Genomic DNA, 17974 nt, shown 5'->3' with positions numbered 1-17974 from the left:
TTTACTGTTTGGGAGGCAAGTGAGATATTTTCCCCCTCTTTGAATCATCAATGTATATCAGTGGTTCTCAACCTTCCTAATGCTGCAACCCTTTAATACAGTTCCTCATGTTGTGGTGACTGTAATGTTTAATGTAAGGTTTAATCTGAGATGTAAGATTTAATCTGACCGAAGCCAGTAAATTGACCAAGACAAGCAGGGTAAGAGTGAAAGATCGCATTTATTGGAAGCTCTCAGGTGAGGTCCCGCGGTCACACCCGCCTATGCCTGGCAAAGATTTTTTATGCTGCTGTTGGACCAATCAGGTTTATCTGAGGTAGCTTGTGGCGGGTGATTTATGAGTGGGAAGTTTGTACAGCTGCACCCTGGCCATCCTGAGAAGTCTCGGGTGGTCATTTATTGTCCATCAGAATGTTAGCACAACAGGATCTTACTTGGTCATTCTGGTAGGTCCCAGGGTGGCAGCTATTGTCCAGCAGGATGTGGCTTGGTCGTTCTGGGTTGTTTGTCCAATTCAGCAGGTGGGATCAGGAAAGTCCCTATTTTCCCAGCCACAGACCTTACATCCCGACCTCTTTGGTGATATAGGACGATGACCGTTCTGGCTACTTCGAGCTGGACATGGGCGGAGTTTAAGCGAGGTCGGAACCCAGGGGGTCCAGGGACAACGGACTGTAAGGGTGTAAGAGGAGCTGGTTGACTGTTATCTGAGAGATTTCCTGCATGCGAGACTGCAAAAATATAAAAATGCAGGGAGCAAGCATTGGGATTAGGCTGAGGGTGAGTACAGGGAGTATCCATTGCATCATTCCTCCCTCCCACCATCTCGCAAAGGGGCCTCCCTTCTGTCGGTGTTGCCTCAGTTCATCCCCCAGTTTACTGAGGATGTCAATGTTTTCTTCGGCTAGCCCTGTTTCGTTGATGTAGTAGCAGCATTCCTCTCGCAGGAACAGGCAAGCACCACCCTTGTCTGCCCCTTGTCTGCCGTAAGCAGGTCTAGGGCCCGCCTGTTTTGCAGGGCGACTCTGGCCACTGATGTTATTTGGCATTGCAGGGAGGCTAGAGAGGCAGCGGAGGCTTCTAGGGATATCTGCAGTTTTCCCTCCAGCTCTCGAGAGGAGGAGATGCTGTAATTTAGAGCACCGCCACTCAGGCCCCCCGCTGCCAGAGAGGAGGCCAGGGAGAGACCTACCACTATGGGGAGAAAGATAGCATGTTTTAAGTGGGATGGGGCTGGTAAGAGTTTTTGTAGGAACTCCCCTTGTCCATACATGATTAACTGGGGGACCAGGGAAGCTGGGTAGCAGATTTGTGTCGAAGGTGATATAGCCTTTGTTAGGGTACAGTTACACCAGAAGAACCCTCGGGGGGGGGGGGTGCCTGGTTGGTCATGTTGACTCGAACTGTGATGTTTCAGGAAGCCAGGCTCAGCTGGGAGAAGTAGCAGACCCACGGGAAATCCGCTCCAGTGTACAGGGGTACTTCTGTAAGATTTTGAGGCTGCGGGGAGGTAGGGCTCGAGAGGTTAAAGGGGGTGGATAGAGGGACCGCTGTTAGTGGAGGGCATATGAGGGCAGCACACAGAAAGCAGTTGGTGGCATTTCCTATTGATGTGCTGTTTAGGAGGGTTACTCCTGCCCTAATGACCATCAGCCAGGAGAAAGGGTGAGCCAATTTGGATGGGGGGAGGGCCTGCTTTTGCAGAGAGGTTTCCTGTTCAATATGGTGTCTGTCATGTCCCCTAGGGCCTGGATTGTTTCCGGGAGGATTCGAATGTATGTCCAGTATATTTGAATACATCCCACTGGGGTTGCGGCGCAGTGCCAGATGTATATTTTCCCTTCTACCCCCTGAACCCAGTGGTCATCCCAGGGGTCAGGTATACTCAGGGTATAGGTCCTCCCCCCATTAGAGGTCAGTCTATATTTATGATCCTGGGTCCCCGCTATGTCTAGTTTGTGTTTGTGAATTCTGCATCGGGCATATGGGCACCCTCCATAAATTGGTACCTTATATCCCTTGCAGGCTGGGTCAGTCTGGTCATACTGAAAACAGATTGCTGGGGATATTGCTAGACCAACTGTGAATGGCAGATTCTGGTTAAGCTTAATGATGATTAAGGCCTGACAGCCTCCAGGTTGGCAGTCTCCTGTCCCCATGAGGTGGCCCGTCTTTGGGTCCTTGGCATAGAATCTCCATACAAAAGGATTAGTCTGAAGGGCTAGCCCTACCTGGGATAGAAGGAGGAGTATTAGCGCAGAGAAGGAACCCGGCCGTCGTTTGGGCCGAGCTAGCCAGCAGAGGGGGCAGAAGGCGAAGGAAAAGAAGAGGAAGAACCTGCCCGCCCCCAAGAAGGTAAGGATAGCTGTGCAGGATCCAGTCCAACAGGGCCATGTAGAGGAGTTACTTAGGCCTTGTAAATTTGAGGGTGGTGGGGCCAACTGTATGGACTTGCCAGTCGGGTTGAGGAGGGGCCCGTTTAAGTCTGGAAACATGATACCAGTGAGGCTTACCCAGGAGTTTGGCGGCTGTTGGGGTGGTCTGGATAACTATGTGGGGTCCCGTCCACCGGGGTTCCAAAGCCTTGGGAGCAAGTTCATTGAGAAGGACGGTGTCCCTGGGATGCATGGATTCAGCCTTCTCTGGGCCTGCGACCTGGGGGAGTGCTCGGTCCGCGTGCTCCTGAAGGAGAGAGCGTAACAGCGAGAGAAAAGGAAGATATTCAGCCAATGGTGGGACCATCGTGCGGAGGTTATGGTTGATCAGAAATGGCTGTTCAAAGAGTAGCTCAAAGGACTGAGGCCTGTGGGAGCCCAGGGGGTGGCTCTGAGATGGGCTAGGGCCAGGGGTAGGAGATCAGGCCAGCCCTGGCATAGCTCAAGAGTGAGCTTAGTAAGCTGGGTTTTTAGAAGCCGTTAGCTCTTTCAACCTTACCTGATGACTGGGGATGGTAAGGGATGTGTAGTTTCCAAGTGATGTTCAGGGCCTCTCCAACTAGCTGGATGACACGGGATGTAAAGGCCGGGCCGTTGTCAGTCTGGATAGACACCGTTAGTTCAAAACGTGGAATGATGTGGCTGAGGATTATCGTGGCTACTGTTTCGGCTGTTTCACTGGTCGTGGGTGTTAAGTTAGGTGACTCAGGAGGCGGTGTAAGAAATAAAGAGTCGAGTGAATCAGAAAAGAAAAGAAAAGAAAAGAAAAGGGAAGGAAAAGTTTATTGTATCCCCAGGAGACCCACATACCCCAAAGACAGGGCACATGGATTCACACTAACAGGGAGGGGGGCGCTTTTTTTATACTGTGGTTGGGTGAGGGGTGGGAACATGAGCTGAGGTATTCAGCTGAGGAAGTTTCAGCTGCAGAGGGTCAGCAAGGTATTCAGGAAGGAGTCAGTATCTGTGTGGGGGTCGTGTTGATTCAGGGAGAAGCCAGTATCTGTGTCTGGCACGCTGATCTGTTAGAAATGCCAGGGGGAGTCCATTATCTCGTCACACTTCTGCATGTATCTGATCCTGGGCTCTCTCTGACCTAACATCCCAGCCTTTTGGTTGGGGGATGCCAACTCATTCTGACTACTTCCAGCTGGCCAGGGACATCGAAGGGGGGGGGGGCATTTAAAGGCCAGGGTTAGGCAGAGGCAGATCAGAGGGCAGCCAAGTGTAGGGATGGAGCAGGAGCTGATTCACAGTCACCCGTGACATCTCCGCGATCCGGGAGCGGATGAACTTGAGGAGGCAGGGGGCTAGGAGAAAAAAGACACAGATGAGAATCAGGGGCCCTATCATGTGTAGGACCCAGGTAGCTAAGAGGTTTTGGAGCCAGTCAAAAGGAGAGTTGTCCTGGAAGTGTCCTGCATGTAGTTCTTCACTCAGCTTAGTCAGGGTCTGTACGTTTTGCTCCACTACTTCGGACTCGTTGATGTAGTAGCAACATTCTTTGAATATGCAGGTTCCTCCTCTTTCTGCAGTCAGGTCTGAGGTGCGCTGGTTCTGTAGGGCTACCTGGGCTACTGATGTCACTTGCCACTGTGGGGAGGCTAAAAGAGGCAGTAGTAGACTCCAGGGATAACTGGAGCTTGTCATTAAAGTCCTGAGCAGTGCCCAGACTATTCCCGAGGGCCCCCTGGTGAGGCCTACTGAGGCAGCGATACTCACCCCTAACATGACAGAGAGGAAGCGGCCCGGAGTGTCCGGGGGTGGGATGGAGGGAGCAGCCAGGTGAGCTCCGACTCTCCATACAAGGTTAGTTGGGGAACTACTGTGATCACAAAGCAAGGCCCAGGGTCAGAGGAGTTTATGCAGTTGTTTAAGGTGCCGTTGCACCAAAAGAAGGTACCCGGGCTGGCCTTGGTGAGATTGGCTGCGGTGTGGTATGACACAGTCACTCCAGTGGCAACCCCCATAGGTGTTGACATCTTGATTACACCTGTCTGGGTCCCGTTGGTCGTAAGCAAAACAGGCATAGGGTCAGCCAGTATTGGACACTGACTGGATGTTGACAGCCATCTGGATCGTTATCTGGCATCTGAACAGAGGGCAGTCCTGAGATGCTACCTGTGGGGTGACTTGCTTGCCGTTCTGGTAGTAGGTTTCACGGACCTTGAACCTCCACACATAAGCGGGTGGGGGTGGGTGTAGGTTGCTCAGGGCCGGGAGAAGGAGGAGGGGAGGGCGGTTAAGGTGGACCTTAGTGGGGCCCAACACCTCACATTTATAGAAGTCATGCTGCTCCGGGGTCCTCTTGAGTCTGGAGAGGTTGTCAAGCTGGGGTTGCCAAGCAGCTTGACCGCAGTGAGGGCTATGAGGATTACAGTGTGAGGTCCCATCCACCTAGGCTCCAAGGCTTGTGATTAGGTTCTTAAGGAGGACCGAGTCACCAGGGTGAAGGGTTGGTCCTCGGGAGTCCTGGTCAGTTGGTTCTGGCTTGGGCAGAAACCTGTTCTCGTGTTCTTGGAGGAATTTCCTGGGTAAGATATGGAAGATAAGTACTCAGGAGAGGGGGATCAGTTGGATTTGCCATCAATACCCATGACTGAGATCTTGGAAGGATAAAGGGGCCCTAAAAAGGAGGGCAGGACAGAGAAGGTAGCCCCCATGTCGACCAGGAAGGTGACCTGTTGCATTCAGTGCAGCCCTGGGCTCAGCGAGGGTGGTGGGGGCCGTCGGGGCTGGGTAGCTTCAGTCTTCATCCAGTCCCAGCATGGCCAGTGGTGGGTCATGAACTGGAAGGGCGGCCCCTCCACACTGGGGTGCAGAGGGTCCACCACCTTTCCAGGGGCAGTCATTTTTCCAGTGGCAGCTTTGACCACATGCCGGGCAGGGCTTGGTTGGAGCCCAGGGCCAGGGGCACTGCATTGCCCAATGGCCTTCATCTCCTGATTTGAAGCATTCTCCAGGTGGTATGCGTCCTTTCATTGCACCCCCACCACGAACAGCCCCCTTGGGGGAATGGCGGCTGCTGTCAACCACAGGGCCACAACCAAGGCATCTTTTCAGGTCTACCTTCTGTGGGCATTAAAATGTTTAAGGCCATTTCTCACTTGATCTCAGACCAGGGTTTGAGGACTAATAAAGACCTTAAAGGTCGGGTTAGAGAGTGGGGGGCATAGATTCAGACTATGCCCCAGTCCCTGCTGCCTCCCTCAGGGGTAGAATGGGTGCAGAAATAGAAGGGGCTGTTTTGGAGCTGACCTTGTCAGGATTTGGACTCTCAGGGATAGGGGAGAAGGAAGTTTCTGGTTAAGAGGGTCTGAAGAGAACCCAGCTGCAACCTCTCGCAAAGGGAACTGGATGGCCACCTATAAATTTAAATTGCTGTCAGTCATGGGGGCAGAGATTCAGCAGAGTGCACAGAGGAAGGTGGGCAGTTAGAACTTACAGCGGGCACTGCATGGGGTACAGGTTACTATGGCAGGGCTGTAAGGGGAGGGGAGAGAGCAGGAGAGGTGGCCTGGGTAGGTGTGGAAGAGGTACTGGAATTCTTTGATGAGTGCAGTGGGGTTGGCGGAGAAAGACATCAGCTGCTGTTCAATCCCATTTAAAAGCAGCAACCTCTCAGGGGAGGGGCAGAGGGGAGGAGGGACAGAAGGAAGGTGGAGCCTGCGGACGTGTGTGTGTGTGTGTGTGTGTGTGTGTGTGTGTGTGTGTGTGTGTGTGTCTCGACTGGGGAAGCAGGCAGGGGCGGGGGCGGAGTTGTCATCAGGCGACTTGAGTTTCCACCTCCTGCAGCGGCTGCAGAGGTGGTGGCGATGGAGTGGGTGGGCAGGTGGAAGAGGGAAGGCAGGATCAGCAGGTAATGGCGGGAGACGGGAGTAGTAGTTAAGGGCAGAAGATGGGATCAGTAGTTAATGGCAGAGAAGGCATGGCTGGAGGAGGGTCTGGCAGGGAGGGAGGAGGAGAGAGGGTGTGGACAGACGGGGCACAGAGGCTGGCAGGAGAATGGGCGCCAGGGACATTTGTGGTGGTCTCAGGTGGAGGTGGTGGGAGGATGCGGGGACAGTGGTGGATCCGTCGCCACACTCCACACACAGCACGTGAACCCACTCCCACACACACACCGCGGGCCCCCGTGGTGCGCAGCAATGCTCGGCGCGGCACAGCGCAGCGATGGCCCAGAGGGAGGAGGGAGGACAAGGCCAGGAGATATGGCGGAAGGAACTTTGGGGGAAGGGACGGGAACACAGAGAGAGGGAGCAGTTTTCAGTGAGAGAGAGAGAGACTTGGGCACATTTCCCAGTTCGCTGGCAGAAATTACTGAGATCAGTATGGACGGTAAAGTCAAAGTCCTGTTTTCATACTGAGGCCATGCTACGTTACAGAAAAAGGACGCAGGTCCGGGGCAGGCATAGTGTTTAGCCAGATCGGTAAGCCAGCACCCTAGTGGTGTGCTCAGGTCAGGTTTGGAATTTGGATTCCCCGTGCTGGATGCCTGTGGCCTGTAGCGGGGTGAAAGGCTGGCATCCCAGTGGTTTAACCCCTCTACAAACGGACGGAGGGACCGTGGGAAGGCTAGAGACGTCTCTGCTACCTTCCCAGGTCCAGAGGAGCCTTCCTGGAAGGGTCCGGAAAAGGCAATCTCTGATGCAGCCGCGTTTTAGGGACAGAGATGCCAGCGGGCGGGCGGCCATGTGGGACCGGCACAGGGGCGGGATGGGGCACAGGGGCGGGATGGGGCACAGGGGCGGGACGGGGCACGGGGGCGGGACAGGACTCACTGCTGATGCAGCCAAATTGGGAAAAGTTGCTGAGCTGAAGAGATGAGGTCCTGATGGGTCCTGGGCCACGAGGAGGGAGAGGCTGGCGTCCCTAGCAGTGGAAGGACGGCCAAATGAGGTGCTCGCGCCACCCGGGTTTCAAGGCACCAAATTTTAGGTTAGGTGGCTCAGGAGGTGGCATAAGAAATAAAGAGTCGAATGAATCAGAAAAGAAAAGAAAAGGAAAATTTTATTGCATCCCCGGGAGACCCACATACCCCAAAGATAGGGCATGTGGATTCATGCCAACAGGGAGGGGGGTGCTTTTTTTATACTGTGGTTGGGTGAGGGGCGGGAACATGAGCTGAGGTATTCAGCTGAGGAAGTTTCAGCTGCAGAGGGTAAGCAAGGTATTCAGGAAGGAGTCAGTATCTGTATGGGGGTCATGTTGATTCAGGGAGAAGCCAGTATCTCTGTCTGGCATGCTGATCTGTTAGAAATGCCAGGGGGAGTCCATTATCTCGTCACACTTCTGCATGTATCCGATCCTGAGCTCTCTTTGACTTAACATCAGGCAGAGCTTCAATCCAGCCTGAAAAGGTATCAACTAGAGTGAGGATAAATTTGAATTTCTTATGGGTGGGCATGTGGGTGAAGTCAATCTGCCAGTCCTCAGCTGGCAGGTGTCCCCTTAGCTGATGGGTGGTCTGACAGGGATGTAGCCCACCCTGTGTGTTCATGGCTGTGCAGATGGAGCAGGCCTTGTGGACATCTATGATGGATTGTTTTAGGGCAGGTAGAAAGAATAGAGGCTGTAAGAAGCAGTGCAGGGCTTCAGGGCCTATATGAAGTGAGTCATGGATTTCTTTGAGTGGAGGGTAGGGCTATGAGATTGTTAATGGTTATCCATCCCTGAGGGGTTAGCTTCCCACCCTTATCCAGGAGACATTGCTGCTCATCTGGGGAATATTGTGGCTGTAAGGAGGGGGAGAAAAAGAGTGCCGTGGCCTCTGCAGGTGTCTGAGTGAGACCCCGAGGTACGGCATCCGCTCTGGCATTTCCCTGTGCTACCCGATCTGTCCACTGCTGTTTTCCTCTGCAGTGGATGACAGCGACCTCTGTTGGGATCTGTAGGCCATTTAAGAGGTTATGGATGAGTTTGGCATTAATGACAGGGGACCCTTTAGTTCTTAGGAATCCCTGCTCTTTCCAAATTGCAGCATGGCTGTGGGCAATAAGGAAAGCATATTTAGAATCTGTGTAGATGTTGACCCGCTTGCCTGCAGCCAGCTGCAGAGCCCAGGTGAGGGCGATGAGCTCAGCCTTCTGGGAGGTTGTGTCTTATGGGAGATTTTTTGCCTCAACCGTTGTAGTAAGGGTTACTATGGCATATGCCACTTTTCTTTGGCCCTGTGAGAAGAGGACGGAGCTTCCATCTACAAACAGAGTTAGGTCTGGGTCTGACAGGGGTTTGTCTAACAGTCCCGTACGAGAGGTGGAGAGCAGGTCGACTATTTCAGGGCAGGAGTGGAATGGGCCCATTGTCTCCTGTAACAGGAGAAGGGTAGCCAGATTCAGGGAGGTACAAGCCTGTAATTTAATATCAGGGTTTTCGAGAAAGAGGAGGTGGAATTCCTGGATTCTTGAGGGTCCGAGGATGTTGAGGACCCGATGGGAGGTCTTGGAGCCTGTGGGGTGAACAGACCGTGAGCGGTCCATGGAGTGTCAGTTTTAGGTCTTCCTTCGTCAGCATAGCCACTGCGGCTAAGGTGCGTAGACAGGGCTGCCAACCCCAGACTGTCCCATCTAGCTGTTTGAAAAGAAAGGTGATCGGCCTGTAGGAGGGGCCAGATCAGATGGGTTAGAACACCGGTGGTGATGCCAAGTCGCTCCTCAGTGAAGAGCTAAAAGGTGAAGGAAGGATTTGGGAGGGTTAGGGGTGGCGAGGACTGGAGGCCTGTGCATAGGCGATGGAAATCTCACGCTACTTCCCCAGGAGAGGTGAGGTCGCCTGTGGGGACTTCCTTGGCGGCCTGATAGAGGGGCCTTGCCAAGAGGGCAAAGTTAGGGATCCAGTATTGAAAGAACGCGATGAACCCTAGGAAGGAGAGAATTTCGTCCGCATTCCTCAGAGGTGTGAGGTCTCTCAAGGCCGCTAAGCGGTTGCGTCAGAGAGTGAGTAGTTGGAGTCAGTTTTATTCCTAGATAGGTAACCTCTGGGAGGAATAGCTGGGCCTTTTTGGCAGAAACCCGGTACGATACCCTCTGCCTACCAGGAAATTTAGCAGGCGGGTGGTCTGTTGGCGAGAACCTGCCTCCCAGGGGCTGCAGAGTAAGAGATCATCTACATACTGCAGAAGAATGGATGGGTTAAGGTGGCATTCTTGGAGGTCTGTAGCTAGGGCTTGGCCAAATAAGTGGGGGCTATCCCTGAAACCTTGTGGTAGGACCCTCCAAGTTAGTTGTTGGGCCATACCCACATCTGGGTCCTCCCAGGTGAAGGCAAACAGATCATAACTGTCCGGGTGTAGGGAGATGGTAAAGAAGGTGTCCTTAAGGTAGAGGACGGTGAAGTGAGTGGTACCTGAAGATATTCTGGATAGGAGAGTGTAAGGTTGGGAACTACCAAGTGTAGGGGAACTACTGCCTGGTTGATTAATCTGAGGTCTTGCATGATGCGGTATTCCCCCGATGGCTTACGAACCGGTAGAATCGGGGTATTGTAAGGAGAGTCAGTAGGGATCAGGAGTCCTCAGTCCCACAGACGGGAAATTATGGGTTTTTGGCCCTGTCTGTGTTTGAGTGAAATTGGGAACTGAGGAAGGATGGGGAAAGAATTGGAGTCCCGTGACCGAATGCGGACCAGAGGATGGTGCCCAGCCACACTGGGGGTGGAAGTGTCCCATACAATGGGATCTACCTCAGTAGGGGAAATGGGTGGCTACTGGGTTTGAGAAGGGAGTGTCGCTTTGGAGAGGAGTGGAATGTGGGAGGGTAGGTAGGTGGATACTGGCTCCGAGGCAGTGTAGGATGTCGCGACCCAGTAGGGGAATCGGGCAGGAGGGAATAACTAGGAAGGAACGTGTAAAAAAGGTTTTTTCAAATCAGAAATGTACTGGGCCGGTGGCTAATGGGTGGGATGGTTGGCCATCAATCCCCACTACCTTTCTGAGCTTCCTCCTGATGTCTGAGCTAACTGAGTGATAAAGTGGGTCGCTAAGACCACAGCCCCGGCAGGGTCTTCAGGGAGAGTCGGGTATGGAGCTGCATGGCCTCCGTGAGGCGGCTTAGGAAAGTGGCTGGGTTTTCGTCTTTGCCCTGGTTGATTTCCCTGAGTTTGTCATAGTTAACTACCTTCTGAGCTGCCTTTTCCATGCCTTCTATAAGGCATCGGAGCACGTAGTCTCGGCATCTCCTTCCTCCCTCCCCATCCTGACATCCCCAGTGGAGGTCAACTACTGGCACAGCTTCTAATCCTGTCGCAGCAGTGGTGTCGGCTATGTGTGCTAGGTCTGCGTAGTCCCTTGCTGCTGCTTGGACTCGGTCATGTTCGTCTGTGGTCATGGTGGAAGTTAGAATTATGTGAATGGCATGCCAGGTAAGGTCATAAGCCTGGGAGAGGTATCTGAACTCCTTGGTAAATTGGGTAGGGTTAGCAGAGAAGGAGTCTAACCTTTTTCTATAGAAGAGAGATTGGCTAGAGAAAAGGGGACATGAACTCGGATGATTCCCTCAGGTCCTGCGACCTCTTGGAGAGGAGCTAGAGTCTGGGGGGTCTGAGGGGAAGTCCAGGTATCAGCAAGGGTGGGGTGGTTTGACCTGGTCCGACCTGTTATAGGGGAAGAAACCAGCGGAGGTTTAGGGTTCGTGGTATGAGGACAAGCGGGAGCTTACAGAGGGGGAGGGGGAGTCGACGCAGACGGGAGTAGGGGGTAGAGCAGTTTGGGAATGGGGGACAGCGTAGGGTAGGGCCGGGTGGAGGCGCTGGGACCCAGGGTGTTGGCATAGGGATGGGTGGAGGTGGTGGGACGCGGGGGGGGGGGGGGGGGGGGCGGGGGCGGTATTGCAAGCGCTTTCGGCGGGATGGTTAGTGCTGAGTCCTCTGGCTCCGCCCGGGGTGAGTCACCCGCGCCCACAGGTCACTGATCTGGAACCTGTGGAGTGGAAGCTCTCGGGTCTGTTTTAGCAAGGAGAATTTGGGTGGGAGAGCAGGTCATACAGAGCTGGGGGCGAGAGCAGAGGTGCCAGAATGCCTGAACATAAGGGATTTCAGGCCATTTACCTGTTCGTTGGCAAAAATTAGCTAGGTCAGTTAAGATTCTGAAATCGAAAGTGCCATCTGAGGGCCAAACGGAGCCATTGTCCAGAGCGTAGCGAGGCCATATTTCGGTGGACAATCGGATGAGGCGTCGCTTTCTCTCTTCCGTCTGATCATACCCTAATTCGCGTCAATTGGAGAGAACGCACCCTAAGGGTGTTTTGGAGCTCGGCTTGGAGGAATTGCTGCCCATACTGATTCAGGTCCGGGTCGGAGAGGTCTCTCAAGCAGGCGTCCCCGATTGGGAGAGAACTCCGAATACAGAGACAGGGGACAGGCCGTCTCGGGGGCGTCCCCACCGGAGAGGCAAGTCCGGGGAAGATATCCCTGGGATACCTTACAGGAGGCCTCCCTGGCGCGGCCGCAACTATAGACAGGGGTCCCTAGGAACGTTGAGTAGAACGGGTGGAAGCTTACCTCACCGCTGGGCGAAGATCGGTTTGGAGGCCAGCTGGTCTGGTCAGGGAGGTCCTGGCCAAAAGGCGTGGTAGACCTCCTGGGTTTTAGCACCAAGATGTAATGTTTAATGTAAGGTTTAATCTGAGATGTAAGATTTAATCTGACCGAAGCCAATAAATTGACCAAGACAAGCAGGGTAAGAGCGAAAGATCGCATTTATTTAAAGCTCTTGGGTGAGGTCCTGTGGTCTGGGGGCACAGGCCGGGGGAGTCACACCCGCCTATGCCTAGCAGAGATTTTTTATGCTGCTGTTGGACCAATCAGGTTTATCTGAGGTAGCTCGTGGCGGGTGATTTATGAGTGGGAAGTTTGTACAGCTGCACCCTGGCCATTCTGAGCAGTCTTGGGTGGTCATTTATTGTCCATCAGAATGTTAGCACAACAGGATGTTACTTGGTTATTCTGGTGGGTACCAGGGTGGCAGCTATTGTCCAGCAGGATGTGGCTTGGTCGTTTTGGGTTGTTTGTCCAATTCAGCGGGTGGGATCAGGAAAGTCCCTATTTTCCCAGCCATAGGCCTTCCGGTGCCCCCCAATTTAATTGTTACAAATTGAACATAATTAAAGCACAGTGATTAATCACAAAAACAATATGTAATTATATATGTGTTTTCCGATGGTCTTAGGTGACCCCTGTGAAAGGGTCGTTCAACCCCCAAAGGGGTCGCGACCCACAGGTTGAGAACCGCTGATGTATATCCTTTTTGAATAGAATATTTATTATGTAACATCATGAAAGCTTATGAGTAAGACAAAAACCTAACCCATTTACCAGACCTTTGGCAAAACAATTCCAATTAGCCATTGGCTTATAGGTGTAAGTTGATTGATCAGCTAGAAAAGGCCTAATGGACTCTCTGGTGGAACTGAGACTGAGCCAGCCATTTTAAAGCAGAAATAAAGTTTGGCACATCTACACAATGGAATACTACGCTGCAGTAAAGAGGAAGGAACTCCTACCATTTGCAAGAGCATGGATGGAGCTGGAGAGCATTATGCTAAGTGAAATAAGTCAGTCAGAGAAAGATAAATATCACATGATCTCTCTCATTTGTGTAATTTAATGAACAACATAAACTGACGAACAAAAACAGATGTAGAGACAGAGAAGCATCGATCAGATGCTCAAAACTCAGAGGTAGAGGAGGGTGGGGGGAAGGGGAAGAGATCAACCAAAGGACTTGTATGCCTGCATATAAGCATTACCAATGGATACAGACAACAGGGGGTGAGGGCATGAGTGGGGATGTGTGGAGGGACAATGGGGGGATAAAAACACATTTGTAATACCTTAATCAAGAAAAATTTTTAAAAAGCGTAAAATAAAAAAACAAAAAACAAAAACAAAAAACAAAGATAAAACTCAACCAAAGAGTACTCTCAAGCCAAATCCTCCAGAAAGAAGGTGTGAGACACTAGTATTAGAATCTTATCTCACACAAACCAAGTACACAAATGACTTTTACAAGGTCCAACTGTCACACAGTCCAAATGGAGGAGATAGAGGATTGCAGGTATGCACACCTCTTAAACTTATCCAGGCTTGGAACCCCATCCACTTCCTTAATGACGAATTCATTCCACCAATAAATTTTTTGCAGGCAGCTGATGCTATGAGAGTGAGAGGGTGATCAGGGAGAGTCCTTGAGGTAAGAAACTCTAGGCAGCTGCTGGAAAGTCCCTGGAGTCTCTGACGTGGGGTTGGCCTGCCCCATGCAGCATGTGGACTGAAAAGAGCTAGACCAGTCGGGGTCCAAGACTTCCTAGATGGCACACTAATTCTGATACCATACCCAGGTTTGGCTGCATGAAAGCCAATAATCAAGAGACAGAGGTTGGTGGCAGAAAAGTAGGCTTATTGAAGAGCCAGCTGCTTGAGAAGACAGGCAACTCTCATTACTAAGACCATCCTAACAACTGGACATGGGCAGGGGGTTTTGTAATGAGGAAGAAAATAAAACAGAACAAAGAAATCTAATTAAGGGAGTTCAGAGATCTCTGAGAAGGGGACTAAATGCAAGCCAAGATGGTTTATTCAGATAACCAGTTGAAGGTCAGCAAATATCCCAGAGCCATAATGTCTAACTGTCAGTCTGCTTGTTTTGGCCTTAGTTTCTACAGTTCTTAAGCTAAGAGGCTGTTTGTCTGTGGTAACATATTACATAACAGCTCATCATTTTTAGAAATAATGTGAAAAGAATGGTGGGGTGGGTTACATAGTCACATACAAAAGGAAAGAAGTTGACCACTACCTTACATCATATGAGAAAATTAAGTCAAAATGGATTAGAGAATTGAAGAACATAAGATCTGACCATGAAATGCTTAGGTGAAAGCATAGGCAGTAAGCTCCTTGATGCAGGGCTTGGTGATAATGTTTTGAATCTAAAAACAAAAACAAAATGAATAAATGAGACAACATCAAGCTGAAAAGCTCTGCACAGCAAGATAAACTATCAACAAAATGGAAAGGCAACCTACTGAATGGGAGAAAATATTTGCAAATCAAACATTTGATAAGAAACTAATATCAAAATATATGAAGAAATCATAAAACTCAATTACAAAAAAAAAGGACACAGCAAGTTTAATTTAAAAATGGGCAGAAGATCTGAATAGACATTCTTACAAAGAAAACCTACAGATGGCCAACAGGTACATGAAAAGATGTTCAACACCACTAACCATCAGGGAAATACAAATCAACACCTGATGGCTCTTTGGTTTGAGCATCATCATGTACACTGGAAGCCTGTGGCTTTGATCCCAGGTGAGGGCTCATACCTAGGTTTCAGGGTAGATTCCCTGTTAGGGTGTGTGCAGGCAGAAGGCAACTGATCGCTGTTTATCTGTCTCATCAATGTTTCTCTTTCTGTCTCTTTCTCTCCCTTCCTCCCTCTCTAAAATCAATAGAAGTATCCTCGGTGAGTGATAGAGTAAGATATCAACTTCACATCTGTTAGAATGGCTATGATAAAAAACAAAAGTAGAAAATGAAGGCAAGTCAGAGAAGCCACAGACATCTGGAGCAGAAGGGGCCAAGCTGAAAAAGGTCCCTCCTGATGTGTCACCCATGTTGCCAGACCTCTGATCATTCAGGGTTCAGCCAAGTAGTTAAGGCAGGACTTACCATCTGCTTCCTGCCTTTGAATTGATGTCCTCCTTCCAACCGAAGGAAAGAGCAGTAGCTTCACCTTGAGAAGAGGAAAAAGGTGGGATTACAGGGCTCAGAGTGCACTCTAGGATGGTTCCAAGTGGGCTTGTTGCTGCAAAATGATGACCTTGATATAGGAGTGTATCCAGGCCCTTAGAAACAATGGCAACTTACTCTTTCGAATGGGAGGAGTTCCATATTCTTTTCCTGTATCCATTTTGGAGAGTTCTACACCTGATCAGCTACATCACCTAGAGAAATACACTGGTGCACTAGCTGAAGAAACAGATCAATTATGGAAGATGCATTGTCACTGCAACTTTTAGAAAGATCAGGAAAACATGAGTCATGGTGGGAGATGCACATGAGGCTTCAGGATGCCAGAGAGGAGTGGCTGTGAGCACTGACACTGAATATCAGTGCCAATAGGCCCAAGGGCTAACATACAATGACCATCTTTGTCCCCTTATTTGAAAGAGGAGGAGCAGCTGTCCAGGAAAAAGTCAAGGTCATGCCAGCCCCTATACCCCACAACAAGCATCCATGCTCCTCTAACAGTGCCCGTGGCCACAGCTTTTACCCCATACCTGGGAAGCTGGCTTATGACTGCAAAGGCACCACCAGTGCCCACTTGGCACAGATGGTCAGCAGTAGTAAGAAGCCTGGGAGCAGATTGCACTGATGATGGCCAAGACCATTAAAGATTTCAAGAGCAGATTCTCCCAATGATGAACCAAGGACTTGCCCTGGGGATGGAATTTGGAAGAAGGAAGCAAGGACAGTGAGGATGCGGGATGGTACTTCCCCAGGAGACCAGAATTGTTGGCTTTGTGGAACTTTCGGACTATGACTCCTGTAGTTTTGAAGTGTTGCACCTGTGAACCTTCATGCCACAGCAGTTGGGAGTATGTGTGTGCCTATGCATGTATGTACCACATACAGAAAAAAAACTGGACGGATACATGGGTAGACACTAAGGTTCACCTTTAGAGTATTTGGGTCATGGTAATGTGGTACACTTATTTATTTACTTGTTTGTTACCTATTATTTCTTTAAACTTGATTTATGTGTCTATAACTAACCATGCATTATGTGAACTGTTAATGTATACTACTGAGAAAAATTATCAAAATCATTACTGTCAGGAATTCTTAGATTTGATAAATTCCAAAACATGGGATATCTTTAAAACCCAGAAAAAGGAGGGATATACAGACTGTTCAACTCAATAATTAATGTTAAAAAAAATGTGTTGGCAAGAATGAGAAGAAAAGAGAAACCATTTGCCATGTTAGTGGGAATGTACATTGGTGCAGCCACTGTAAAAAACAGTATGGAAGTTCTTTAAAAATAGAACTACCATATGACATATGTACGATTCAGCAATTCTACTAATGGATATTTAGCTGAAGAAAACAAAAACACTTATCTGAAAAGATATCTGCACTCCTCTTTTAGTTCAGCATTATTTGCAATAGCCAAGATATAGAAACGTATGGATGGATAGATAAATAAATTCTGATTATATATATACTAGAGGCACAGTGCACGAAAATTGTGTATGGGTTGGGGAGTCCCTGAGCCAGTCCTGCACCCTCTCCAATTCAGGACCCCTCAGGGGATGTCCGACTGCCTCTCACAATTTGGGACTACTGGCTCCTAACTGCTCGCCTGCCTGCCTGCCTGATGGCACCTAATCGCCTCTGCCTCGTCCTGCACTCAGGACCCAGGATTCCCTCCTCTAGCCGGTTGCAGGCACCCAGGACCCGGGCTGGCTTCACCAGGGCTGGCAGAGGCCACAGGAGACCGTGGGTGGGCGGCTTGACCCAGGCTAAAGCTGCAGGTGCTGGCACCCAGGACCACAGGGTGGCCAGCTTGTCCTTCTCCCAGGCCACAGCCCCAGTGGCTGGTGACCGGGACCACAGGGTGGGTGACTAGTCACTCTCTTGGGCCACAGGTGCAGGTGCAGCCGCTGGCTCCCGGGATGTTGGGGTGGTGGCTTGTCCCATTCCGGGGCTGCAGCCTGGCTGGTCCCCATTCCTCTCTCACAAGCTCATTTGTGCCTGGCTGGTCCCCATTCCTCTCTCCCCAGTGTTTAGTGTCTGAGCCATTATGGCATGATGGTGTGACAACCATTTTCATATTAGCTCTCTATATAGATATATATATATCTATATATCTATATCTATACCTATATCATCTATATATCTATATCTATACTATATCTATATCTATATCTATGTCATATATATATATATATATATATATATATATATATATAGAGAGAGAGAGAGAGAGAGAGAGAGAGAGAGGGAGAGAGCTAATAGTATTAGTCAGCCATGATGTATATTATGGCTGACTAATACTCTTTCTCTCTCTCTCTCTCTCTCTCTCCATATATATATATATATATATATATATATATATATATATATGTATATCTATATATCTATATCTATCTATCTATCTACCTATCTATATATAGAAAGAGAGAGAGAGAGAGTATTAGTCAGCCATAAAAAAACTAAAGTCTTGCCATTTGCAATGTCCATATTTCCCAAAAGCAATATACTGATTTAATGAAATCCCCCATCAAAATCCTATGGCATTTAAAAAAGAAATACAACAAAAAGTCATCAAACTTGTGTGGAACCACAAGAGACCCCAAATAGCTAAAGCATTGCTGACAAAAAAGGAATAAAGTCAGAGGTATCACACTCCCTGACTTCAAATTATACTGCAAAGTGACAATAATCAAAACAGTATATTGGCAGAAATGTATACACACTGATCAATGGAAGAGAATTGAGGGTTCAGAAATAAACCCACATTTATATGGATAATGATT

At 49.8% G+C, this 17974-nt stretch overlaps 1 long non-coding RNA gene across 1 annotated transcript; it reads right to left on the bottom strand.

The window, feature by feature from the left end:
- Positions 1-202: 202 nt before the first annotated feature.
- LOC308527387 lies at positions 203-4069 on the bottom strand. The gene is made up of 3 exons (XR_013996605.1): positions 2935-4069; positions 2514-2682; positions 203-731 (listed from the first exon to the last, which is right to left on the bottom strand). It is a non-coding gene; the product is annotated as an uncharacterized lncRNA (long non-coding RNA).
- Between the last annotated feature and the right edge of the window lie 13905 nt (positions 4070-17974).

Source organism: Myotis nattereri (genome assembly GCF_964212035.1).
Source record: "Myotis nattereri genome assembly, chromosome: 11".
NCBI lineage: Eukaryota > Metazoa > Chordata > Mammalia > Chiroptera > Vespertilionidae > Myotis > Myotis nattereri.
The sequence above is the reverse complement of the archived record's forward strand: the minus strand, read 5'-3'. Positions and strand labels throughout refer to the sequence as shown.